General features: G+C 43.6%; 1 long non-coding RNA gene across 4 annotated transcripts in view; it reads right to left on the reverse strand.

Annotated features, from left to right (window-relative positions):
* Positions 1-13,874: 13,874 nt before the first annotated feature.
* The window catches only part of LOC112676424 (uncharacterized), a 126,337-nt gene continuing 116,197 nt past the window's right edge, over positions 13,875-24,014 (reverse strand). For all 4 annotated transcript variants that reach the window (XR_007406134.1, XR_007406135.1, XR_007406132.1 and 1 more), the window contains 2 exons: positions 19,487-19,641; positions 13,875-18,294 (listed from right to left, as the gene is read on the reverse strand). This is a non-coding gene — a long non-coding RNA (uncharacterized LOC112676424). The remainder of the gene's footprint in view (positions 18,295-19,486; positions 19,642-24,014) is intronic.

Raw genomic sequence — 24,014 nt, forward strand, 5'->3', positions numbered from 1 at the left:
AACATTTTCTCAAAACAAAGGGATTTTTCGACAAGAGCCCTGAGAAGCCTAGACACTTCTGAACCCCTGTCACGCTTTCCCATAATAATTATTCCCTCTATAATTAATGCTTGTTGTGTTTGTCTTTATAGACTGAAAGTTCCCATAAAGACAAAAACTGGGCCCTATTGCCTGGTGGTTGGGAATGCGACCTGACACACTGTGAATCCCATCCTTGCCCAGCCACCTGCTCTCTGCATGACCTTTTCCCGGGGACCCAGCCTAGCTCAGCCTCACGGTCCTCAAGTGTAAATTGGTGGTAAATAAGAGAATGTACCCTACAGCATGGTGGAGAGATTAAATAAGATAAATCAAGCAGAGCACTTATCCCGGAGCCCGGTAGGTAGTGTTTGGTCTGTGTGTATTAGCAATTGTGAAGCATCATTGTGATCCCTCCCTGCTTCTAAGCATTATTACTATATTAGTTTTCTGATTACTGCATAGCAAAGTCCCACTACGGAGCTGTGAACTTTGGTGTTAAAAATAACACAGATTCATGATTGCACAATGCTGTAGGTCAGAAGTCCGAGCCGTCTTGACTGGGTGCTCCACAGGGGGAAGCGGAAGGCCACCATTAAGATGTTGGTCAGCTGGATTCTCTTCTCCAGGCTCTGTGTTAGGATCTGCTTCTCATCACCTTTGCTTCTTGGTCCAAATCATATCCTGTGGTGGTAGGACTGTGGTCCCTGTTTCCCAGTAAGCTGCCAGCCAGGGGCCCTCTCCACTGTCAGGCCAGCACAATGTGTCCAGTCCCCTTTGTGCTTGCACTCTCTGACTTCCTCTTCTGCTGCCTTTGCCTCTTGTCCATGAGCAGAGAAAACCTACTTTTAAAAGGTCCGTATGATTAGATTAGACCACAAGAGTAATCCCCATTTTTCCATACAAGATGCAAAAGCTACAGGAATGATAATGATGTACGAAAGAGGTTAGGGTTCAAAGCCAATGACCAAGAAAGAATTCTTGAGATATCTTTGGTGCAAAGAGGTGATTTTATTACAGCACAGGACAGGACCTGTGGGCAGAAAGAGCTGCCCTGGGGTCATGAGGAGTGACTCCTGATATATTCTCAAGTTGGGCGGGGGTTAGGGAGAGTGTAAGTCTTTAAGGAATCTTGGAAGCAAGGTTTCCAGGACCCTACAGGGGCTAGCTATTGTTGGGAAGGGGCCATTTATTACTGTCTAATAAAACCTGAGTCATGAGACCCTTCAGATACGTATCAGTGGGTCTTATGCTTGGGGGATGATTGCCAACATGTATCTTGGCAGGTAGAGACAAAGGAAGCTTCCAAAAGACTTTTTATTCATTTATTTATTTTCATTGACCTGTTTTATGATTTTTTTAAGTTTCTGTATCACATAGTTCTGCTTTAATCTTTATTATTTCCTTCCTTTTGTTGCTTTGTGGTTTGTTCATTGTTCTTTTTTTTTTCTTTTTTAGCTCCTTCAGTTTTTTTTTATATTTTTTTATTGGAGTTCAATTTGCCAACATATAGCATAACACCGAATGCTCATCCCATCAAGTGCCCCACTCAGTGCCTGTCACCCAGTCACCCCCACCCCCGCCCACCTCGCCTTCCACTACCCCTTGTTCATTTCCCAGAGTTAGGAGTCTCTCTTGTCCTGTCACCCTCACTGATAGTTCCCACTCATTTTCTCTCCTTTCCCCTATAATCCCTTTCACTATTTTTTATATTCCCCAAATGAATGAGACCATATGTTTGTCCTTCTCCAATTGACTTACTTCACTCAGCATAATACCCTCCAGTTCTATCCACATTGAAGCAAATGGTGGGTATTTGTTGTTTCTAATAGCTGAGTAATATTCCATTGTATATATATAGAAAGTCCTCCTCCAAAGGACTTTTTATATGTTAAAGTAGACTCGCAGGGTCCTGGGGGTCGGGCTAAGATTACCCATTGCCTTTAGCAAAGTATGAACATCAAGGCAGCTGAGTCCCTAGAAGAAGGTCACTCACTCTGCCTGTTTCAAGGACTATTCAGTGGGCTGGAGATAGTAAGGAAATTTAATAATTTCTCTTCTGCCTTTATTTCCCACATCAATATCCCTTCAAATTTTATCCATGCTTCAAAGGGGGGGGATATACAAGGGTGGGGGGCACTGGAGCCATCCTTACAGCTTCGTCTGCTACTACCCCCAACACCACAGTCATAACACAGATAGCTAATAATCCTATCACCATGCTATTGCTGTGTAATGAGTTTCCCCAGCACAAGGGCTGTGCCAGGAACTGTTCTAAGCACTTAAAATATATTAAAAATGTTTAATACTCACAATAGTACAAACAGGTAGATATTATTCCCAAAGTTTATGTGTAAGAAAACTGAAGTATAGAGAGGTTAAGAGCTTGCCTAAGACCTTCTCATCTATAGTCTTGTGTTTGTGACTATCCTACCTGGGCTTGCTAAATTAATACTGTGATTCACTCACAATTTCATTGGCATACCTACAGTGGTGATGATTTCTCAGAGTCCCACCAGCCATTAGAAAGTCTTACCTCGGGGCACCTGGGTGGCTCAGTTCGTTAAGTATCTGCCTTCAGCTCAGGTCATGAACCCAGGATCCTGAGATCGAGCTCCATGGCAGGCTCCTTGCTTAGTGGGGAGTCTGCTTCCCCTGCTCCCCCTGCTTGTGCTCTCTCTCTGTCTCATAAATAAATAAATAAATAAACAAACAAACAAACAAATAAATCTTTTAAAAAAAGAAAGAGAAAGAACTAAGGAAGGAAGCCAGGAAAGAAAGAAAGGAAGAAAGAAATTCCTACTCAAAATACCTGCTCATGGCAAGTTTATTGCCCTCAGCAACTCTCTTCCCATAGAAAATACTTGCATTGAGGAGCTCAGTGAGAACTTGATATAAATTGTAGATTACAATGTGAAACACTTATCAAAAACATTTGTTCACGGAATGATGAAGAGCTGGCTTCTTTTCTAACTCTGAAATGCATTACAGGCCACAAGCCCACCTTGAATTCACCTCCAGAGGGAATGGGCTTGCTTTGGTGCATCACAGCAGAAGGAATTGATCATTAATAACAGCAAAGCTGAATTATCTCCCTAATCCTTGCGTTAATGGGGAAAAAACAGAAAATATGGATGTACTTTTCTTAATAATAAACAGTTAAGTAAAAAATAAGTAAAATTAAAAATTGTAGAAATGCACGTAATGAGTTAATATGATCAGAATTGATATTGTGTCTGATTTAACTCATTGGGAGGCTTGGGGATATAAATTAGATCTGCGGTAAATGATAATATTTATAAATGACAATATCCTTACCAAAAGCTAATATTCTAAATAGTTAATGGTTAAAATTTATCAGTGAAAGTTTTGACCAAAGCGCACGCGTGTGCACACACACACACACACCCATAAGACTCCTTCTTGCCCTTTTAAACTCTTAATACTTTCCACCAAGGTAGGTATGTTTCCTGCCATGGTTCAATTGTATCTGTTTTTAAACCTCTTATAAATAGAATAACACAGATTCTGGATTCAGGTCTTCAGACTGGCTTCTTTTGTTCAACACTATTTCTATGAGTTTCAAGTTGTGTGTGTGTAGCAATCATTCTTTCTTTTTCCTTTTTTAATTGTAGCACAATATTCTATTGTATAAATAGGCCACAATATTTTTATCCATTCAGTTATTAATAATCATTTAGATTATTTTTGGATTTTAGATATTATGAACAAAGTGGCTATCAGCCACTTGTACACCTTTTTTTGATAAGATTTTATTTTAAGTAATCTCTATACCCAGCGTGGGGCTCGAACTCACAACCCTGAGATCAAGAGTCATACATTCTACTGACTGAGCCAGCTAGGTGCCTTGTACTCCTGTTTTGATGGACATGTGCACTCATTCCCTTGAGTAGATAATGAGGAATTACAACTTCTGGGTAATAATTGCAGGTAGCTTTTTAGTATTAACTGATGGGGCCACACAGTTATCTAGTTAATAGTGCCACACAGTTAATTAGCTAACAGTTATTAGCTAGTGCCCCATGGCTAACTAGTTAATGGCCACATAGTTAAATAGCCAACGGTGCCACACAGTTTTCCAATGTTGTAAAGCCTCAACCGTGGACCTCAGCTCATGTCAGAGTATTTGTCACTGAGCTCATTCTCCTGACTTTAAATTCAGAGACCTTTATACCTGGTCTAACATCGCCTCTCTCATCTCTTCACTGTCCTCACTGACTGCCAAGTACAACCTGGACTCTGTCCATCTCTGACAGGGGTTCAAGGGAGACACAGTCCCATCCATCCACCCAGCTTTCTGTCATTGAGAATCCTGGCTGTCAGGCTACAGGGTTCCATCCTTTCCCCCATCACTTCACTCTGAACTCCTCCCTCACTGCTGCAGCTCCATGATGGCCATGATGTCTTCATAGGCTTTTCCTCAGAGAACCAAATCCAAACAAATACAAGGAAAGGAAAAGTCAAAGAAACGAGCATGTCCCTAGTTTCAAATATTCAGCTGTTTCTTGACAATTCTCCTTGACAATTCTTTTAAAAGATTTAATTTATTTATTCATGAGAGACACAGGGAGAGAGGCAGAGACACAGTCAGAGAGAGAAGCCTGCTCCCTGGGGGGAACCCAATGCAGGACTCGATCCCAGGATCCCGGGATCACAACCTGAGCCAAAGGCAGACACTCAACCACTGAGCCACCCAGGCATCCCTCTGCCTTGACAATTTTTTCCATGAGAACCCAAAAGACATTTAGTAGGATCATTTTGAGTCTACTGCACAGGGAGCACTCCCAGCGCCCCTCCCCTGGTAGGCCTGCCCTGTGAGTGGCCACTGCAGCCTCCACAGTCAGGTCCCTGATGGAGCAGAGCCAAGCTCACAGCTGGAGCTGAGACAGTGCCCTCAGTTTGCTCTGAGACAGTCCAGAGATCAAGCTAAACACTTCCACAGGAACATGGGAATGCGGCATGAGTGCAAGATGCACGTCAATGGAAAGCAAAAGCACACGTTCCAGGAGCTCATCACTGCCTTTGTTCCTAATGCTCCAAACAGGAGCAGAGGCTAAGGCACGCTCACACACGCCATTCATGTGAGCTCAGAGAGAAAGAACAGAAAACTGAGCTGACAGAAGCTTCATATAGCCATTTGCTTTCAAAAATGAACATCTCTAATTGGGTATATTAGTTTTCTGCTGCTGTTATAATAAGTTATATTTAGTGGCTCAAAACAACACAAATCTTATGGTTCTGGAAGTCAAAAATCTGAAATGGGCCTCATGGGGCTCCAGCCAGATGTCTACAAGGATGCATTCTTCTCTGCAGGACTTAGGGGAAAACCCAATTCTCTGTATTTTCTGGCTTCTAGATGCTGCCTGGATACCTTGGCTCTTGGGCCCTTCCTCAGTCTCCAAAACCAGCAACGGCCAGAATAGTCTTTCTCATGTTGCACCACTGTGACAATGACCCTTCTGCCTGTATTTTCCCATTTAAGGACCTTGTGGTGATGCTGGACAACCCCCCCCTCAATGCAGGATAGTCTTCCATTTATTCTCGCTCTCCATGCACACGATGTCCCATATTCTCAGGATCTGGGAATGAGGACAGACACCTCTTCGCTATTACTCTGCCTACCATGGTGGGCACTCTTGGGGCAGTTGCCCCCTTATCTCACTCTATATTCCTGGCCTGTTTTCCAAAGGGCTAGACCCCCATGACCCCAACGTGGCTGCCTCAAACCCACATGTCAAGTCCTCCAGAACAGCACACAGAACAGGGAGGAATACGAGGATGGCAAAAAGATCTTTACCTTGTGTAAAAATTTTCTATTTATTTTTTTTAAGTTTGTTTACTTATCTAAGCATGCTCTACCTAAGGCTCAAATTCACCACCAGGAGATCAAGAGTTCTGTGCTCCTCCTGCTGAGCCAGCCAGAGGCCCTGATTTTCTATTTATTAAAGAGGAAAGTTATTTCCCAGGGACCTGGCATGCCCTCCTCATGTGTCATTAGCCATGAGTGGGTCACCTGCTCGTGTCTAGACCAATCACAAAGGAGCGCCAAGTGGGCATGCCTGGCTCAGACTAGATTTCATCTCCCCGAGTGGGATGGGGTGGCCAGACCAGATCAGGTCCCTGCAGCCAAAAGAAGGGAGAGGGTAGCAGCTGAAGAGGCAGTAAATAGTGACAGCCACAGCAGGCTAACAGATCTGAGGATTTTTCAGCACTAGTAGGGGAAGGGAAGATACAGGAACACCACTCTGATTTCTTTGGCTTTGTTGTATTTTTTTTATTGCATCATTAAAAGAAAATAAATACCACTTAAATTCAAAATTGACCTTGCTCTCAAGGAGAAAGAAGTTAGGAAGGACTGCTTTTTAAATTTTTTTTGAAACTGTACCCTATTTTCCCCAGAGGTCGATCTTCTCCATTTTATCCAACCAGAAGGACATAGCTCTTTGTCTCCATTAGCCATGACATCCCAGAGGCACATCGATTCATTAGAAGCAGAAGTAGTGTTTGAAGAGTCGAATGATAGGAATAGATTTGGTAAATTTTGATTCCAAGGTGCAAAGATAGAATTCTTTCAAGGTCAGCTAAGAAATCTGAGACCCTTCAAAGTGGTTAAGGAAAAAAAGAATCAGTTAATGTTAAAAATGCTTATTTTGCAGTCTTCTCTTTTGAGTATTCTGTGTCTTCTTAAATCTGATCTTGTATCGACAAGTCATGTTTCAGAAATTAAAGAAGTTTCCAGCATTCCTTTCAGACTGGCAAAACAGCCACAAGTATACATTTGGCAATTTAACAGCTATATAATAACCAACAGAATTAAAGGTGTTTGTACCTTGGCGGTAATAACATGGTAAACACATCTGTGTATCATGCATGCCCACTGCAAAGTGACAGGCCCTGTAATTCATTCTGCATGGATGTTGCTCAAGTCCTTATGAATTCATCGTGGGCAGATTGATGGCTGAGTCTCCAACTAGGTTCATAAGTAAATGGCCACCACACTCATTCATGCATTTCTGCCACAAACATACCCTGAATCATGGAGGCACTCAGCAATGATTCATGCATTCGGTGCTTTTAAGGGGGAAAAATGTGTCTCTGTAAGTCATGAGTCTGAGCAAGGATGAATATAAATTAACATGAAATAATCACAGCAGTGGAGAGCATCATTTTTCCATCAGACTGAATTACAATAATAAGCAGGCAGATAAGAGAATATGTCCCTGAAAGAAGACTAACCCACAGCCTCATTTTCAGACTAATAACGTTTGCCTTTTAAAACCATCGTTCTGGTTTTCTTGTAAATACACTGAATTACATGAAATGCAATCACTTTAGAATAATCAGAACATGCAGATTACTTTGAAAAGAAATAAAATGTAAAATCACCAATATCCTACCAACCAATAGGCTAAAACAGAGGATATTTGGTAATTTTTTCCAAACACAAAACTAAATATAGAGCATTATATTTAGCTGTATTTTTTTCCAGTAACAATGCCTCATGTTTCTAAGTAAATTCAATTTTAAATAACATATCCAAGATCCAGAAACATGCAATTTCCACTGAAATATAATATGGAAGAGCTACAGGTCAGACAATGTTTCTCTGATGGAGTGTACACATTCCCAAGACTCGCCTCTGTGCAGACCTGTTCAGACCTTCTGTGTCTGAGCGCAGCCACATCCCGGGCGAAGCAGTACCAAGCTTGTACCTCTGTGTGGTGCTGTTTCACGCAGACGCAGCCTTACAAACCCTCCATAAGCCCAACCTCTACCTTCTAAATGTGTCTCCTCCATTGAGATCGATAATCCATTAGCCCATGGAATGGCCAGCAGCTTTCAATCTGGACCGCGCACTGTCATTTTAAGACTGGATGCATCCTCATTCGTCCACAGATGGCCCCTGCGGTCGGCCTCCTGCTGATTAGCCGGGCATGTGGGCCAGGCTGGCTGGCTTCGCGGGGCATCAGTGAAATCTGAAACAACTGAGAATACAAAGCCACTCCCCTCACCTTGCCTTGTAGACATTTAAACCTCTCCTCTTTCTTTGGAGGAGGCAAGGGTCTTGGGCAAGAAGCTGACTGTGCCTTTTATCAGTTGAATGGTGAGCCTTTTGGATACGGTGTTTGTTCCTTCCTTGCATCCACCCTGCCTTAATTATGATTGTTTTAAGCAAATTTGATTATGTATGGATATTTATAAAGTTTAACTTTTCTTTGTCTTTTGTCTTTATTATAAGAATCTAAAATGAGAAATATAAACTATAGTGTAAATACTTTAAATCTTCTGCATATTATGGTATTTTGCATCTTCAGAAACATTTTGGGCTGGCAAGAGACTACCCTTCCTGGAGTTAGCCAAGTCTTGGAGATAGCAAAATGCCCAGCCAGGAACATGCCTTTGATAGACACACTAACCAAGCCAGAGTCACCTCCCTCTCTGGCCCCAAACCCCAGGAGACATTATCCTCTGCCTTAATTATCCCAGGGGCCAAGCCAGGCAAGCCAGGGGGGCTCCTGCAGCACAAAACCCACCCAAATTACCCAAATTATCCAAGCCTGTATACCCTGCTCTGCCTTGACCTTCCCTAGGAAACCCCCATAAAGGTCAGGGCCTGAGCCCTCCCTCTCACCTCCACCCACTTCAACCCTTGCTGCCACTCGCCGCCCCCCCCCCCCACCACCACCACCACACTAGTGTCTCTGCATGTGGCACTACATCACATGCTGGGTACCCGGGACCTGTAAGCATCATGAACTCTGTTTTTGCTCAGCCTCTCCTGAGTCTCTTCCTGTGGCTGCACTTGACTGACCATTTCATAACATTTACAAAATATAAATATTACCGGAAGCCTAATGAGCAGGGGCAAAAAACTTGTTGTTGTTGTTGTCTTTTAATGAACAAAACCAAAAAGGTTTTAATGAACTTTCAGTAGTAGAGCCCTACTAAAAGCTATGCACTGAGGACAATCATGATTTTATATTGTAGGCTTGTGTGATTTTCTTCTTCTAGGACACAAGTAATCAGAATTTTCCCCCTGAAAAACTAGAGACAAAATCTAAAGCTTCCAGAGAGAAGGAAAGGGAGCCAGAGGCAAGAAGCTCCCAGACTCAATGACTGAGACCACTAAGATCATGTCAGAAATGTAGAATCTAGTGTTTCAGTAAACATTTGTTCTCCTGTCCTCAGAGATTCTTCCAATGACCCAGATGCATCTACAACTTTTCAGCCAGTGGACATTTGTAGACGTTGTTATGAAAACAGAGAAATGGAACGAGTAGCTTTGCCTGTGGTCCCGTGGACATCAAGGACTCATTTTCCCTCTCCTGAGTAACACAACGTTCTGCACCTGAATCTGCCATGGGCTTCAAGGCAGAACATGAGCATGCACACCACTGCCACGGCCACCACTGCCATCCCCACCACCCACCCCTTGTCACCAAGGCCCCGACGGCAGGACTGGGCCCTCAGGCCTTCCAACAGAGCACCTACTCTACCACAGATGCTTCCTGCCAGGTAGGGAGCTCTGCTCATAGAACCCAGGGAGGTCACACAGTCCTCCACGCTCGGAGTCTCCTAACTGCACCAGGCTCTGGGTCTGAGACTGGCCCACTGCTGATAGCGCCATGACCTCAGGCATGTCCCCAGTCCTTTCTTGGACTCGGTCTCCTCACCTCTAAATTCAGGCTCAGCCAGCTGGCAATACTTCAGATTCCAGCTGGAAATCATCTGGACAAGTAATTTTAGTAAGGCAATAGCTGTAGAAAACCAATCGACAAAGTGAGTGAGTGTTCTAACAATGTGATTGTTAATTTTATGTGTCTGAATGGACTGGGCCAGGGAGCACCCAGATCAGCATTATTCTGGGTGCATCTGTAAGGGTGTTTACCTGTGAGATTAACATTTGAATGGGTTGGCTCAGCAGATGACCCTCCCCTGTGTGGATGGCATCATCCAGTCTGTTGAGGGCCTAATAGATAAAGGGCCCCAGGAAAGAAAGATCATCCCCTTCCCCTGCCTGCCTGCTGGTCCCGACATGTGTCCTGCCCTTGGACTGAGATTCACACCATAAGCTCCCCTGGTTCTCACACTTTTGGACTCAGACTGAATGACACCATAGGCTCTCCTGGGTCTCCAGCTTGCAGATCATGGGACTTTCCAGCCTCCATAACTACAGAGCCAATTCTTCACAATTAATCTCGGTGTGTGTGTTGGGGGTATCTCCTTTTGGGTGTTTCTCTGGAGAACTCTAATACTAATAGGAAGAATTGAACTTCCTTAATGTGTACCAGAGGGACATAAATATGTATAACATCCACGTTGCTTTATATGTATAAAAATAAATATACATACACAGATGTCTAGTTTGTTGCAAGTTCTGAGACCATGACTCATTCATTCCTTCCGCAATTTACTGGATATGCCAATTAGTTTTTCCTGCGTAATAAACTATCTGCAAGTAGCTTTAAATAGAACTACAGTCATCCATCCTTACCCTTACGTTCTTAAGACCTCAATGGATACCTGAAAGTATGAATAGTACCATATCCTGTATACACTGTTTGTACCCAGGCCAACACACCTGTGAAAAGTTTAATTTATAAATTCTGAGGAGTAAGAGATCAACAATAGTACAGTGGAACAATTATAACAACATATAGTAATAAAAGTTACAGGAACGTGGTCTCTCTCTCTCTCTCTCTCTCTCTCAAAATATCTCATAGTACTGCACTCCTCTTCTTCTTGAGACAGCGTAAAATACCCATGTGATGATGGAGTGAGATGCATGATGCAGGCATTGGGAAGTAGCATCAGGCTACTATTGACCTTAGGATAGTAAGTCAGGAGGATCATCTGCTTCCCAGCTGCGGTTGGCCACGGATAAAGGGCCCCAACTGTATTTGTTTACTCATGATGCTCTGGATGAGAGGTGTGCTCTGCCCTCAGCTGAGATGGGCTTACCGTGCATGGGCAGTCACCAGGGTCCAGTAGCTGGTGTTCACCTTCAACAGAGGTGGTGGAGGCCATAGGCCACCTGTTCATCTTGCCCAGGCTAGTTCAGGCTTATGCAGGGGTGGCAGTCACAGGACTTTCAGAGCAAGAGGGAATAAGGTTCAAAGGCAAGGACTTCTCAATCCTCTGTGTAAGCGATATTTACTAATTTACCATTGATCAGAGCAATCCCCAAGGCCATGAGGTGAGGAAACAGATCCCACTTTTGTGGGGAGCATTGGAAAAGTCATTTGCAAAGGAGTGTGAGTGAGTGAAGGTAACACGTATGGCCACTTTAGCTGCCTGCTTCAATGGACTCCTACTCGGTGCTCAGCATTATATGATCTGATGATAGATGACTCCAACCCTCCAAAGTGAAAAGTAAGGAAAAAAAAAAAAAAAAAGGACAAAGTTACCCCAGCCCTCACATCCTGGAGAGGCAGAGCTTAAGCAAATAAACCTACACATAAATAGGTACGGAGTGTAGGAAGAAGAGCTATAAAGGCCATGGTGGTGCCAGGAGAGAAGACTGGACCCCTGATCCATGGTCCTGAGGCATGTGGGGAAGTGGGACTGATGTGACCTCAGTGCTGGTGCCACAGCAGGGCACTTTCTGACCCTCAGAGCAGACACAGCCAGCAGAGCGTGACACTCAGCTTCCTCTGAGGTCTCTGAAGGACTTGCTCTCAGGTGGAGAGCAGGGGGTTTCTTCCAGGGCAAAGCAGGTAGGAGCTAAATAAATAAAATCTTTAAAAAAAAAAAAAACTTTAAAGAACAAAATTACTCATTTTTGTTGCTGTTTCTTTTATTAAAAAGAAAGAAATTTCTCGTGGTGAATGTTGCTCCTTATCTATAACCGTATGTCACATATTTCCAGGCAAAGACTCTGGTATGTGGCCGGCCTGAGGCAGCCAGCACTTCATCCCACGTGTGCAGCCAGCCTGCCAGCCTCCCCCTTGCTTCCTTCCATCCCCCCTTCCATGCAGAGTCACATGCACAGGGTCAGGGCATCCACCTCTCCCTCTCCTCGGCCGACAGGATTCTGAAAAAGCATCTTAAATCAAATGATATATGAAAATACCAAGAAAGCAAAGGCCCTGAAAGAAGCTTATAATTAGGATGGGGAAATAATTTATTGCCTGCACTGGGACATTTCTGGGAGAGGAAAAGGGATGCTATAAATAATAAGCTAGGACAATACACATAAATAGGGCCGCATCACATGTGGCTGACAGGTGAGCAGTTACCTAGTTACCGATACTTTTGTGAACAAGCATCATTTCATGCCTGTTTAAGCAGTGTTATCTTACTCGAGATATTATCTCTTATTTAAAAAAAAAATTTATCTGAATTTAGGGAGCAACTACTAATAATATGGAAAACAAAATTGTGCATTAATAAAAAAATAAAACATGCTGTGAATCATAAAAGAGCGTGGACTTATTTGCAGAAGCCACATTTTTCTCTCCCACATTTTCTGGTCATTTAAGAAAGCAGAGTTGATGGTAAAGTTGGCATGGGAGCCCAGGCTCGGAACGCTCCTTCTGTTCTGCTGTGCATCGTCCTTCTCCATAATTGGGCTGAATAGTACTTAGCTAGTTCCCTAAACTGCACTGCTTTGGAGCTGATGAAAAGCGCCCAGCGGTCGGCAGGTTGATAGTGTGTGGAAGTGATTGGAAGCTGGGGAATACAGTGACACACAACTGGGGGCAAGTACTTCAGGTTCTCCGCTGTCCTGGCAGCATGGTGCTCTTGACTAGGATATCTAGGAATGGTGTCGCTCACCTTTTTTAAAAAGGATGAGCAGAAGAGATTTCTAGAATGGCTATGCTTGCCATGTTCCCAGGCTGTGAGGTGCTCATGTGTTCAGCAGGATGAGTAATGAAAAAGTCCACAGGTTGGCTGAAAACAAGTCTCTGGAGCTATTTCGAGAGCTATTGAGATTTGTTCTTTAGCATCGGCATTCTGAGAATTTGAAAAGATAATGGGGTACCCGGGATTTCTAATAGGATTTGATTATTTGGAGTGACGGGAGCTCTCCCTTATAATCCCACATGTATGGAAATATTTAGAGGAGGTGAAGAGGCTCACGTAGAATGATGCTCAGTGACCTTGCTTGGTGAGTTAATAGGTATCTAGATCCGCGAGTCCTTCATAAAAGGAATTCCCCGACCATTTCTTGCCTGGCAATGAATATCTGGCTACAGGGCCAAAAAAACAGCATGAACATAGCAGTGAATACCAAAAGCACTATTTATTTTCAGGGAAAGAGTTAGCACACTGAACACTTAGGCATTGTCCCTTGGCTCTTATGGGGGAAAAAAGAATTGCTCAGCTAACTACCGTCAGCACTGGAAAGGATCTCAACATCGAGTTCGTGTACTTACTCTGGTACTAAGGGAGGTACTGAGATACCTACTGGTAGCCTGAAATATAAAAGATCAATATAAACAGTCTCAAACCCAAATTCTGGATAATTCAAATAGTTTGTAATACCATTTTTAGAAAAGCTCTATTCTTGTGGCCCTGAAGGGGATTCTATTCTCAAGCCAAAAAAGTCATTAAGGCAAAGACTCGGGAATTATTTTCCTTTAATTAGGAATTTTTAATGGGTTAAATCACCCATTTCTTACAGGAGTTTTTAATCTATTGGTTCCAGATTTGAGATATTCAGCTTATACTAAAGACATGTTTCAGATAAGTTTCACCCCCATAACTAATTATAAGTTACTCCCATATAAGTTACTCCCATATATAAAATGTAATCTACTTGGAAATGCAAAAAATATGTCCCAGAAACATTTAAAACTGCCTCCCACATTAACATTTGCACGATATCAATATGTGTTTTTAGATCTTTTATTGAAGATGCTGTATCTATCACATTCCATTTCCTGCCATATTGTTAACATGGATTGCAGAGAATTAGAAACTTAAACTTGTATTTGACTAGACACAAACCAAATGTTCATGAACTGATGAATGGGTAAGCAAAATGTGGTGTATTCATGCCATAGAATATTACTCAGCCATTAGAAGGATATACCATGAAGACACACCACATGGAATGAGCCAGGCACAAAAGACAACATTATCTCGTATTCCCACTTTATGAGACATCTCGAAAGGTCAAAATCCATAGAAATGGTAGATGGGTGGTTGCCCAGGGTTTGGGGCAGGGGCGGGTGGAGAGGACCACAAATGGGTACACAGTCTCTTTCCAGACCGATGAAAGAGTTTTAAAATTAGGTTTTGGTGATGGTTGCCCAACTCTGTGAATATACTAAGAGCCATTGAATTGAGTTGTGTATTTTATTTTTAATAAGATTTTAATTCCAGTGTAGTTAACATACAGTGCTATACCAGTGTCAGGTGTACAATATAGTGACTCAGTACTTCCACACATCACCCAGTGCTCATCACGACAGATGCCCTCCTTCATCTCCATCACCCACTGCCCCCCTCCCTCCACCCCTTCTCGCCTCTGGTGACCATCAGTGCATTCTCCAGAAATAAGAGTCTGTTTCTTGGATTGCCTCTCAGAGTTGTATATTTTAAAGAGGTGGATTTCATGATGTGTGTATCACATCTCAATAAAGACTTGGGTTAGCCCCTGGGAGGCACTGATGGACAGAGGATAGACTGAGAGAGGGGAGAAAGAGTCGAGGTATGTCCCGCTTTGCTCTCTTCGCCAGGTCTGGTTTTCAGCAAGTGGCTGATTCTGACCCCAAGCTCTATTTTCCACTTGACAGGCCTTTTGTGGTTCTAGTCCCCCTGGATGGTCCTGGAACTTCACTCCTTCCTATGTGCCTCCAACCAGAGAACATGCTGGGAGCTGGAGATCTAACAGTAGAAACACAGGCATCACCCTACCCACCTTACCCACATGAGACTCACAGTCTCATGGATCAATGTCATTACACTTAAACCCTAGCAGATGAGCAGCTCACCTGGTGCCTGCGGTCATGCCATCCTCTGCCATGAAAATTCTTCTCTGGGATGACTAACCCTAACCCTAACCCTAACCCTCCTGAGGTGTTTGCAAAATCCTAGTGAGTTTGTGCCTGCATGGTTTCTTCTACCATCAAGTTCTAGAAGCCGGAGTCTCCACTGTCTCACGTATCTGAGCCCCAGGGCTATCTTCTTACTTTTGTTCCTCTCTAGATCAGGATCCAGCAACATTTCCATCATCCCTCGCCCTCCACCCCAAATTCACCTGAGTCATGCCTACATGAAGCAGACTTGAGAAGAGCTGAGAGGAGCCGGCCCTACTGCCTGCAGCTCACATAAAACTCTCCCCAAAGCAACTCCTCTTCCACCCAAAGCTCAGAGCACTTCATCTCCACTGCTGTCACATCCTGGTGATGTGCTTGTGCATGGGCGGCAGCACCTCCCTTTGGCAAGTGGGACCACTGCTCTACCCAGAAAGAACCCCCATAGAACACTGGGACAGAACAAGGAATAATGCAACCAATGCCCAGCTTCACATGGTAGAATTTAGTTAAAACACTAGGAACCTTGTTGAAGCCTCTTGGGTGCTTTCTTCCAATTTTAGTCTCTCTTTCTTTCCCTCAGTATAACCACTGTCCTCACTGTGGCATCCTCTGGGGCTCCTGGGATTGGGCGGCTGTGGTGCTCCCTGGAATGAGTGCAAGAACACACCGTCCACAACACTGCATGAGATTATTCATAAAGGAGTGTGGACTGGGAGTTCTCAGACCGAACGGATACTCATATTTCAAAAACAAGTAATCTCATTACCTTTTGCATTACTTAGTCCAATAAATCATTTGCCACCAACAGCACTAACAAAGGAAGATACTTAAAAAAAAAAAAAAATCTGTTGTGAACTCACTCTAACCTAGATAGAAGTCCAGAATCTACTTTTGTGTTGTTTTCTTGCAAATAATCCATTATTCATAATTGACATTGACTTAAAATGTGACGGGGTGCTTGTGTCTGTCAAGGGAAACAGTTGGTCAGAGTACAAAGTGAGTATATATGTGTTTTTCTCTAATTACAGATTTCGATCCTGCTAATTCCTGGGCACTGTTTTCCGGAGCCGTAGAATTGCTGATAGCACATTTTATACGGGAAAAGAATTAAAAACACCCCATGGTGGGTGGAGGATGGAGCTTAGAGAAGTAAGTAAAATGTGTGATGGAGCTGCGGAAAGCTACAGGGAGAGTTCACGGTGCTTAATTCAGCAGAAAATATTAGCTCCTGTTCTGTGGTGGTTGGTGGCAATGTAAGTATAAGAAATAACAAAAAATCTATATATTTATTTTGTACCCACCAGCAGGTTAACTGGAAGCTCTGGGAAATATATAAGTTCCTCAGTTTTTTGTAGCTATCTTTTTTAAAAAGATTTACTTTATTTATTCATGAGAGACAGAGAGAGAGGCAGAGACACAGGCAGAGGGAGAAGCAGGCTCCATGCTGGGAGCCCGATGTGGGACTCGATCCCGGGACTCCAAGATCACGACCTGAGCCAAAGGCAGATGCTCAACCACTGAGTCACCCAGATGCCCCTTTTTGTGGCTATCTTGAGTATAAATGGGATACCCTGGCTTCCACCCCTCCTTTCCAATGCATTGCCATCTGGTGATGGGCAGGGACACTGTGCAGGTGCCATGCTGTGGGGACCCAACATGCTGCTCTGGGAGGGGACACTTCGCGTCCTTAAAGAGAAGTGGGAACATCTCTCAAGTACTTGACTATCCAAGGCAAACATTTATTTAAGCCTCAGAGAAGGTAACGAGCATTACAGAAACAGTTGACCCTGAAACTAATATTCCACTTTAGAAAACAGAATATCGACTACTAACATTTTGTTTAAAGGAACACAGTTATTCAAGAGTTGAGATCTAGAGAATTTCAGGAGAAAATGCTTTCATTTTTCAATAACTACATCTAACACTGTTTCCTATTAGGAAGCCATGGGACGCTCTAGCCAATTAATTCTTTAGATTTGGGAAATAATACAATTTTAAAACACATAAAAGTGCTATCACCACTCCACAGTCCATTTTTCAGCCATCTGTGGAAGCTACTGTGGTCGGTATTTTATGTCTTTAAAAATGGCACCAAAACAAGAGGCTCAGCCCTCCCTCTAATTAAAATGTATTAGTTCTTGAAAGGAGTTGTAGCATTTGCTGGAATAAATGTGAGGCTGGGATCAGCCCTGATTTCCAAGGTCACCGGTTACTGTGAGCTGCGAGCTGGGGCGGCGGGCAGGTGCCCGGCACGTGTCTCCAGCACCAGCCCTGTGCCGCTGTGTCTCCACTGGGCCTCAGCACGCCGTGTCCCTAAGATCAGGGCTGTAGCATTGTCAGCAGAGGCCGTGGCCCTGTGCTTGCCCACCGGCTGGAGGGCTGTGCTCTGGGCTGCTGCTCACTCACCTTACTGACAGGGAGGCACCTTCCTCTGCCATCATCCTGTCTACCTGGTAGAGGGGGAGGCTGTCTTTCCTCACTCCCTGATAGAAGAGGAAGGTTCTGCCCCAGAGAAAATGAGGCTGTGGGGACTCCCGGCTTCTGCCGGTGGACTCTGCTACATGGCTGTGTGGCCCCAGATGCAAGAAGACATTTCCATGAGCAGGCACTGAACATGACCAACTTCACCCCATTTCCTGGCACTGAACTCCCTCCTCCTCTAACATTCCGTCCCATCAGCAGTGGCTTTCTTATGAAATCAGGCTCACCAAAGTTTGATGGAGGCCGAAATCATACAATTATTTTACCCAACAGGCCAATTTTTTATTTAATGGTGCAATGTCAATATAAGATTATAGAAACTAAGGTGTATTTCAAAGGCTTACATTCTCTGAATTAATACTTTAAGCACATGACAGTAATTTGTATGCGCTTGTGCTAGCTACATGTAATTATACCACTTAGATGTTGATGCACATCCCACCGTGAAGGTCCTCGTCTGGCACTGTGCAGTGTGAAAAACACCGTTGAATTTACTGTTCATGCCCCATTGCTGAAAGTTCCCGTACAACAGTCTTAAAAACCCATCTAAGAAATGAGAAATGTAGCCACACATCCAGATGGTTGCTCCCAATGTGCCACCCCAGGATGAGGATACTTGCAAATACCCAGATGTTTGTGCACCGACCATGCACAGCCGTGGTGTGGGTCGCTGCCTGCACACTGTCCCCAAGTCCTCCAGAGCTGCAGCAACTAATCTCCACATGGGATTTCGTCAGCAGAGTCGTTGCTTTTTGCCTGTGTTTCTTTCTTTTCCTTTCTTTTTTTTCTGGAAACAAGATAGCAATCACTGTAGAATTAAGATAAAAATTGAGTTTCTAAGAAAGTATAAAGGACAACTTTGGGAAAATAAAAGTGAGGTCATAGCTTTAGAAAAAGGATAAAGTCGATGGAGTAAAACAATAGGAGACTTCAGAAAGCACAAATAGTGGATGTAAAATTAAGGACGCTGGCTTGTCATTCATGGCGGGGTGGGGGGGGCGGGTGGGGGTTAGCCATAGGTCAAGTGCAATGTCTCTTATTCTTTTCTTCTTCTCTTTCTCATAGACTGAACTCTGGAACAAAGTGGGCAGGGAGGGTCAGAAGGAGGGAGGAAGGAATTGAGGATGGAGGGAGAGAGGAGAGAAGGAGGGGGAAGGGGAGGAAGAAGGAGGAGGAAATCTTCCTTCTAATGTCTGTTTTCCAATAACTTTCTAACTCATTTATTGTAAAACACATAAAAAATCCACCATTTTGCAGACACATCATCTACCATGAGGTGAGGACTGAGTATGCACTTAAAACAGTTACTAAGAGGAAGGCAAAGGAATCATCTGAATTGTGGAGGTGACAGGATCCATGGGTTTGCCCGCCAAGGCTCCTTCTGTTTGGTTGATTCTGTTTAGGAAAATGAAAATGTTTCTTAACTTTCCCTGAATAATTAATCAACATGTGGTATGATATGCTTAGACCTCAAGATGAATTATCATTATTTGACACAAAAAATCCATCCAATGACAGTATCATTTAGAGGGAAATGCATGTTACAAGGGATCCTTTGCCCAAGTGCCACTCCACTGCAGGAGCCAGGCTGTGTGCTCCCTGATTGACATTAGATTTATTTTTTCCAGAGTGATGGTCACAAGGCAACTCTATCTAGTAAGTCAGGGAAAAATTATATATGCATACATATATATCATATGTATAAGTATGTATAATATGTATATATATATAAAATCTTTGCTTTAATGCTTGCTCTTTTTTCTTCTTTTTTCTTAGAAACCCTGGCTTGCATTCATCTCTGATCAACTTGAAAACATTAAACAAAGAACAAATGGTATTTATGTCTTTTGGTTTTCCCGATTGAAAGGCACTGAAAGTTGAGAATGGGACATCATGAAATAATCGAAATGGACAACTCTTGTAAGGGGCTGAAAAAGACTTTGGACTGAATTCATTCATATGAGAAGTTTGAAATTTACCCTGCTATTAAATGCTCTTGATGCCAAGTTCCTTCGTTCAGACGGAATCTTTACGGAATCGGCCAACAGTCTGTGAAAAAGGTGGAAGGTTGACGCAGAGGGTTCCTTTCATTTCCTTCCAAATGGCTGCTGCAATCACTGTGAATCGATTTTACCTTTAAGACATAAATCACCACGGACAAAGGGAGAGAGGAGGCACAGAAACAAAAATTTTGAAAGGTAAGCTAAATCAGGCTCCAACAGGGAAAAGCTGAGCAGCAACCCAGTTTATTCCAAAGAAGCCCCCAGAAGGTTCAGGAATCCACAGCACCAGGTGCCTCTAGGAGCAGCTGCAAAGGCAGAGTCCATGACAAAGCTCTGCACTAGAAGTTGGGAACTGTTTAGCCCCTGCAACTGGAATGTGCCGTACCCATTACGTGGGCAGGACCTGTGATTTCCTCCTGCAGACATCGAAACAGAAGAGGCTCAGGTACACCTGAAGGCAAGACTCACACTCAGCACCAGCAGGGGCATTTCGGATCCTAATGAGACCAGGCTCACCTCCCCTGCTGGGTTCCAGAGTCAGGGGAACCAGACCAGGTCTTCCTGGCAGGTGCTCATGGGCTCCACCTCTGAGGAATTTGACAAGCCAAGGGGGAAAGGCACAAAGGTACTGACATGAGGGTTCTTCAGTGAAATAGCCCAGCCAGATCACTCCAGCCCAGGTCGCCATGAACAGTCTCCACAGTGCACTCTGTATCACTGTCCCTTCATCCTGGGAGGAGTGAACTGGAATCATACAGAAGGAAATCTTCCAGGCAAAAGATAGACACCAGCAAATAAGAGAAGGCAACTTAAAGAAATTAGAGGCTACGCAGGGTGAAGGAAATATCCAAAAGAAAAAGTCAAGCTCAAAACATAGGGATACAACCAAAATATATCAAGATATAGAAATTATTTTAAAACAAGGAAAACCTGAAAAATAGATAAATCCCCATAGAAAAGCACTATGCCCTCAATTTTCATGTTGTTGTTTTGTGTTGTTTTGTTTTGTGTTGTTTTGTTGAAGTAGGCTCCATGCCCAGTATTGAGCCCAATCCTCAGCTCAAACTCATGAGATCAAGACCTGAGCTGAGATCAAGAGTCGGACCCTTAACTGACTGACCCACACAGGTGCCCCATCCTCAATTTTGAAATAAAACTTCAACCCCTAAAATGTCCAGGCACCTTTAAAATAATAACCTCCCCACCCCAATTACAGTTAGTATGGGTTGAACACTATTGGTGTTCACTCTTTACCCCAACACAGATCAAGCATTTATGGAGACGTCAATGTTATGCAATATGAATTACCCAATAAACTAGTTTCCAGATGCAATAGAATAAAATATTGAATGCTGTCCATCATCCAAAACCCTTATAAAACCTTATAAAACCTCTGTCAAGAAAATGCATCAAACTCATTTTATGACCTGCTCTATTAGGTATCAAAATGTTTGCATATTTAAAGGCTTTCATGGTAGAGGAAATTATTTCTTTTTCTTTATGGGTCATTTACTTTTCTGCATGTTAAGTTAACAGGAGAAAAAAGAAGCTGACATTTACTCTGTTACTTGATATAAATATGTATGAGTCTCAAATACATTCCTCCCAGGAATGCAGGGTATGTGAACTCAGAATGTTTGTTCCCTATAGGCACCAGGAAAGGTTGTTGTAATATCTTCACAATTGACCCTTTCCCAAAAGGTCAACCCAAAAGCCCCTGCAGATACAATTTCTAGTCCAACTGTTCTCTTTCAGGTTAGCCAGGTCCTAATCTCCTACCACATTTTAGGAACCAAAGGAATATCTTAAATTGTTGAAAAAAAATTGAAAGGCCGCACGTGTAACTGTTAATGTCATTTTCTAAGACTGGGATCCTTTACAACCCAGAACACCACTGGTTCTACTCTCCCATAATGTGTACTTGGGCTGGAAAGGGAAGTGATGGCATTTTGAACTTCTTCTATGTGATGCTAGTCAGCCTTAAGACAGGTTCATGATTAAGATCTTGGATTCTGGGTTTGGAAGGCTGGGTATAAATCTTGGCCTCACCACTAACTTGCTCCGTAGCTCAGGGGGACACGTATATACATATACCTCCACACTGTCTTCAGACCAAGGGTCCGATGGCCCTCCAGTCCTATGAGATACCAGGTCTTTCAAGCATTACCTGAGCATAGACTTAAGGGTACAAGCATTGTGGTGGACACAAGCATAGGCTGAGGTCAATGTTGGAAGTTCCCTGCTCTTTCTGCTTTCCTCGGCTTACCATGAACCAAATAGAGTGTTATCTTGGGATAAGTACCTAAATAAACTATTGAAATGTCTTTTAATCCCAGAACAAATTAAAAATGGCAGTCATGAGCCTTAGGGAGGGTTTGGCCAAACGCGTGTTTTTGTTCTCTCGAAGCCCCAATGTCCAGAACTTGGGGAAAAAAAAATGTAGTTTTAGAGGCTGATGTCTGTATTGCATAGAATTTGTTGATAAGCATTCAACAGGAAAATAAAATTAGAATTGTTCAAAGGATTAAATCTACATTGTGCTAATGAACCCTGTTTATTCTGTAGTCAGCATGCACTATTCTCCATCCTCGCGGTGTGAAAAACATTGCAGCTCCTGACCACAGCACTCCTCACTGGCCGGCCTGTGGTTTAGAAAGTCAGCCCCTGCTACTCCCTGAAAGGAGCCTCCGCACCCTTCTCACATGATGACCCCATGTCCCAGTCACAGATGCGTGGTCCAGGAGTAAACATCTGACCTCGGCCAGGCCAATCAGATTCTTTATCCTTGGAATTCCACCCGTTAGTTTCCCGGGCTTAATTTGTACCAAGGGACCCCAAAGCAGAGAAACCTAACAGAGTAAGGAGAATGAGAGCATGGAAAAGTTGGAGAACAGTAATAGTAATGGTACAGACTCTTTAAAAGTATACCACATCCCAGACCCTGTGCTAAGCACTGGGCTTCTCAACGAGCTGCGAAGTAGGTATTATTATAACCATTTTACACATGAGGGAACTGAGGTGTGGTTTAGAAAGGAAAAATCAGAGAAGGAACAAATAACAGGATGTCATTTGGCCCCAGAGAACGATTGATCAGCTGCTAACGATCCAAGGCCTCGGTAGGATGAAATCGATAAAATCGTGCTTGGCATCCAGACAGTGCTCCGTGTGGTTTGCAGGCAGCTCCTCACCCCGTCACTGCAGGCTGTGCTTCTAACCCACAAATGACAGGCCTCATTGCACCGGGGATGTCTCCCTTTGAGCCTTCCATGCACATTCTGTAGATCTCACTAGCGTGTTAGCACCACCACCTCGCTTCCTGGAAACAGACATAATGCCATCCAGACAAAATGTCAAGAAGTTGTCACTTGAATTAACTGTGATCCCAGAGCTCTAAAGGTTGAGCAGTCTTGCTGCTGGAGGCATTTTCTTCTTCTAACAGCTCCATAAAGTGGACAGCAGGATGAATAGCTGGTTGTAAAATGGTCACCTAGCGGTTGCTGGATGCAGCAAAATGATCCCTGATGGTACCCTGGGATCTTACACCATGAGGAAGGAGGCATTTCTGGAGGACCAAGTGGCTCCCCCAAAGCCCATCTTGCTGAAGAAGTATCTCTTGGCCAAAGCCCAGAGAGGGGTGCATTTTTGAGGGTGGTAGGGGCAACCCTGATCAAATCTGTCCACCAACTGTTTACTGAGTATCCCCTCTGCACATGGCGCTGGTCTGAACACCCAGATGTAGCAGGGAGCAAAGCAGACAGACAATCCTGTCTCCATGGAGCTTACATTTGAGAGAAGACAAAAAAGTTTATAAAATAAAATATATTGTAATATATATATTGCAGTAAAATATATTGTACATCATATGAACACAAATATAGACAAATAAAGCCAGAAGGGGGATAGGGATTTTTGTGGGTGGGGATTGAAATTTTAAATGAGGTAGCTAAGAAATGCTTCCCTGAGGTGATCTTTGAACAACGTGGGGATAGAAACACAGAAAGGCCAAGTAATAAATATGATAATGAAAAAAATAATAAATATGATAATAAAAATAGCAATAATACCAATGAACATCTATATAGTGCTTACTATGCACCAGGTACTGTCCTCACAGCTTATGTCACAGATTCTTCTTTTACAGGTGAATAAACTGAGGGGCAGAGAGTTAAGCTCGTCCAGAGTCATTAGGCCAAGTTCCCGTACAGACGGGTGTTGCCCCAGCCAGTCTGGCTCTGGCATCCGGGCTCCCAGTGCAATGGCTGGTAATCTTCCAGTCCAACTGTGGTGGTGTGGCTGGCCACATGTGACAGGGCTTCCGAGTCCTGCCCCTGCTGCCCCTCGGAGCAGTGACTGGGAAAGTCATTTCCTTCTTGCCCCGCCGCGGTGATAGTGATAGGAACAGGCCCTGCTTCTCAGGGCTGGGCGAGGAGTGGTGACTATAGGTGGCAGATACAAAGCTCTTGAAGGAGTTCCTGGCACTGGCATGTGCTAACTGCTTGATTAA

Source organism: Canis lupus, chromosome 26 (genome assembly GCF_003254725.2).
Source record: "Canis lupus dingo isolate Sandy chromosome 26, ASM325472v2, whole genome shotgun sequence".
Taxonomy (NCBI): domain Eukaryota; kingdom Metazoa; phylum Chordata; class Mammalia; order Carnivora; family Canidae; genus Canis; species Canis lupus.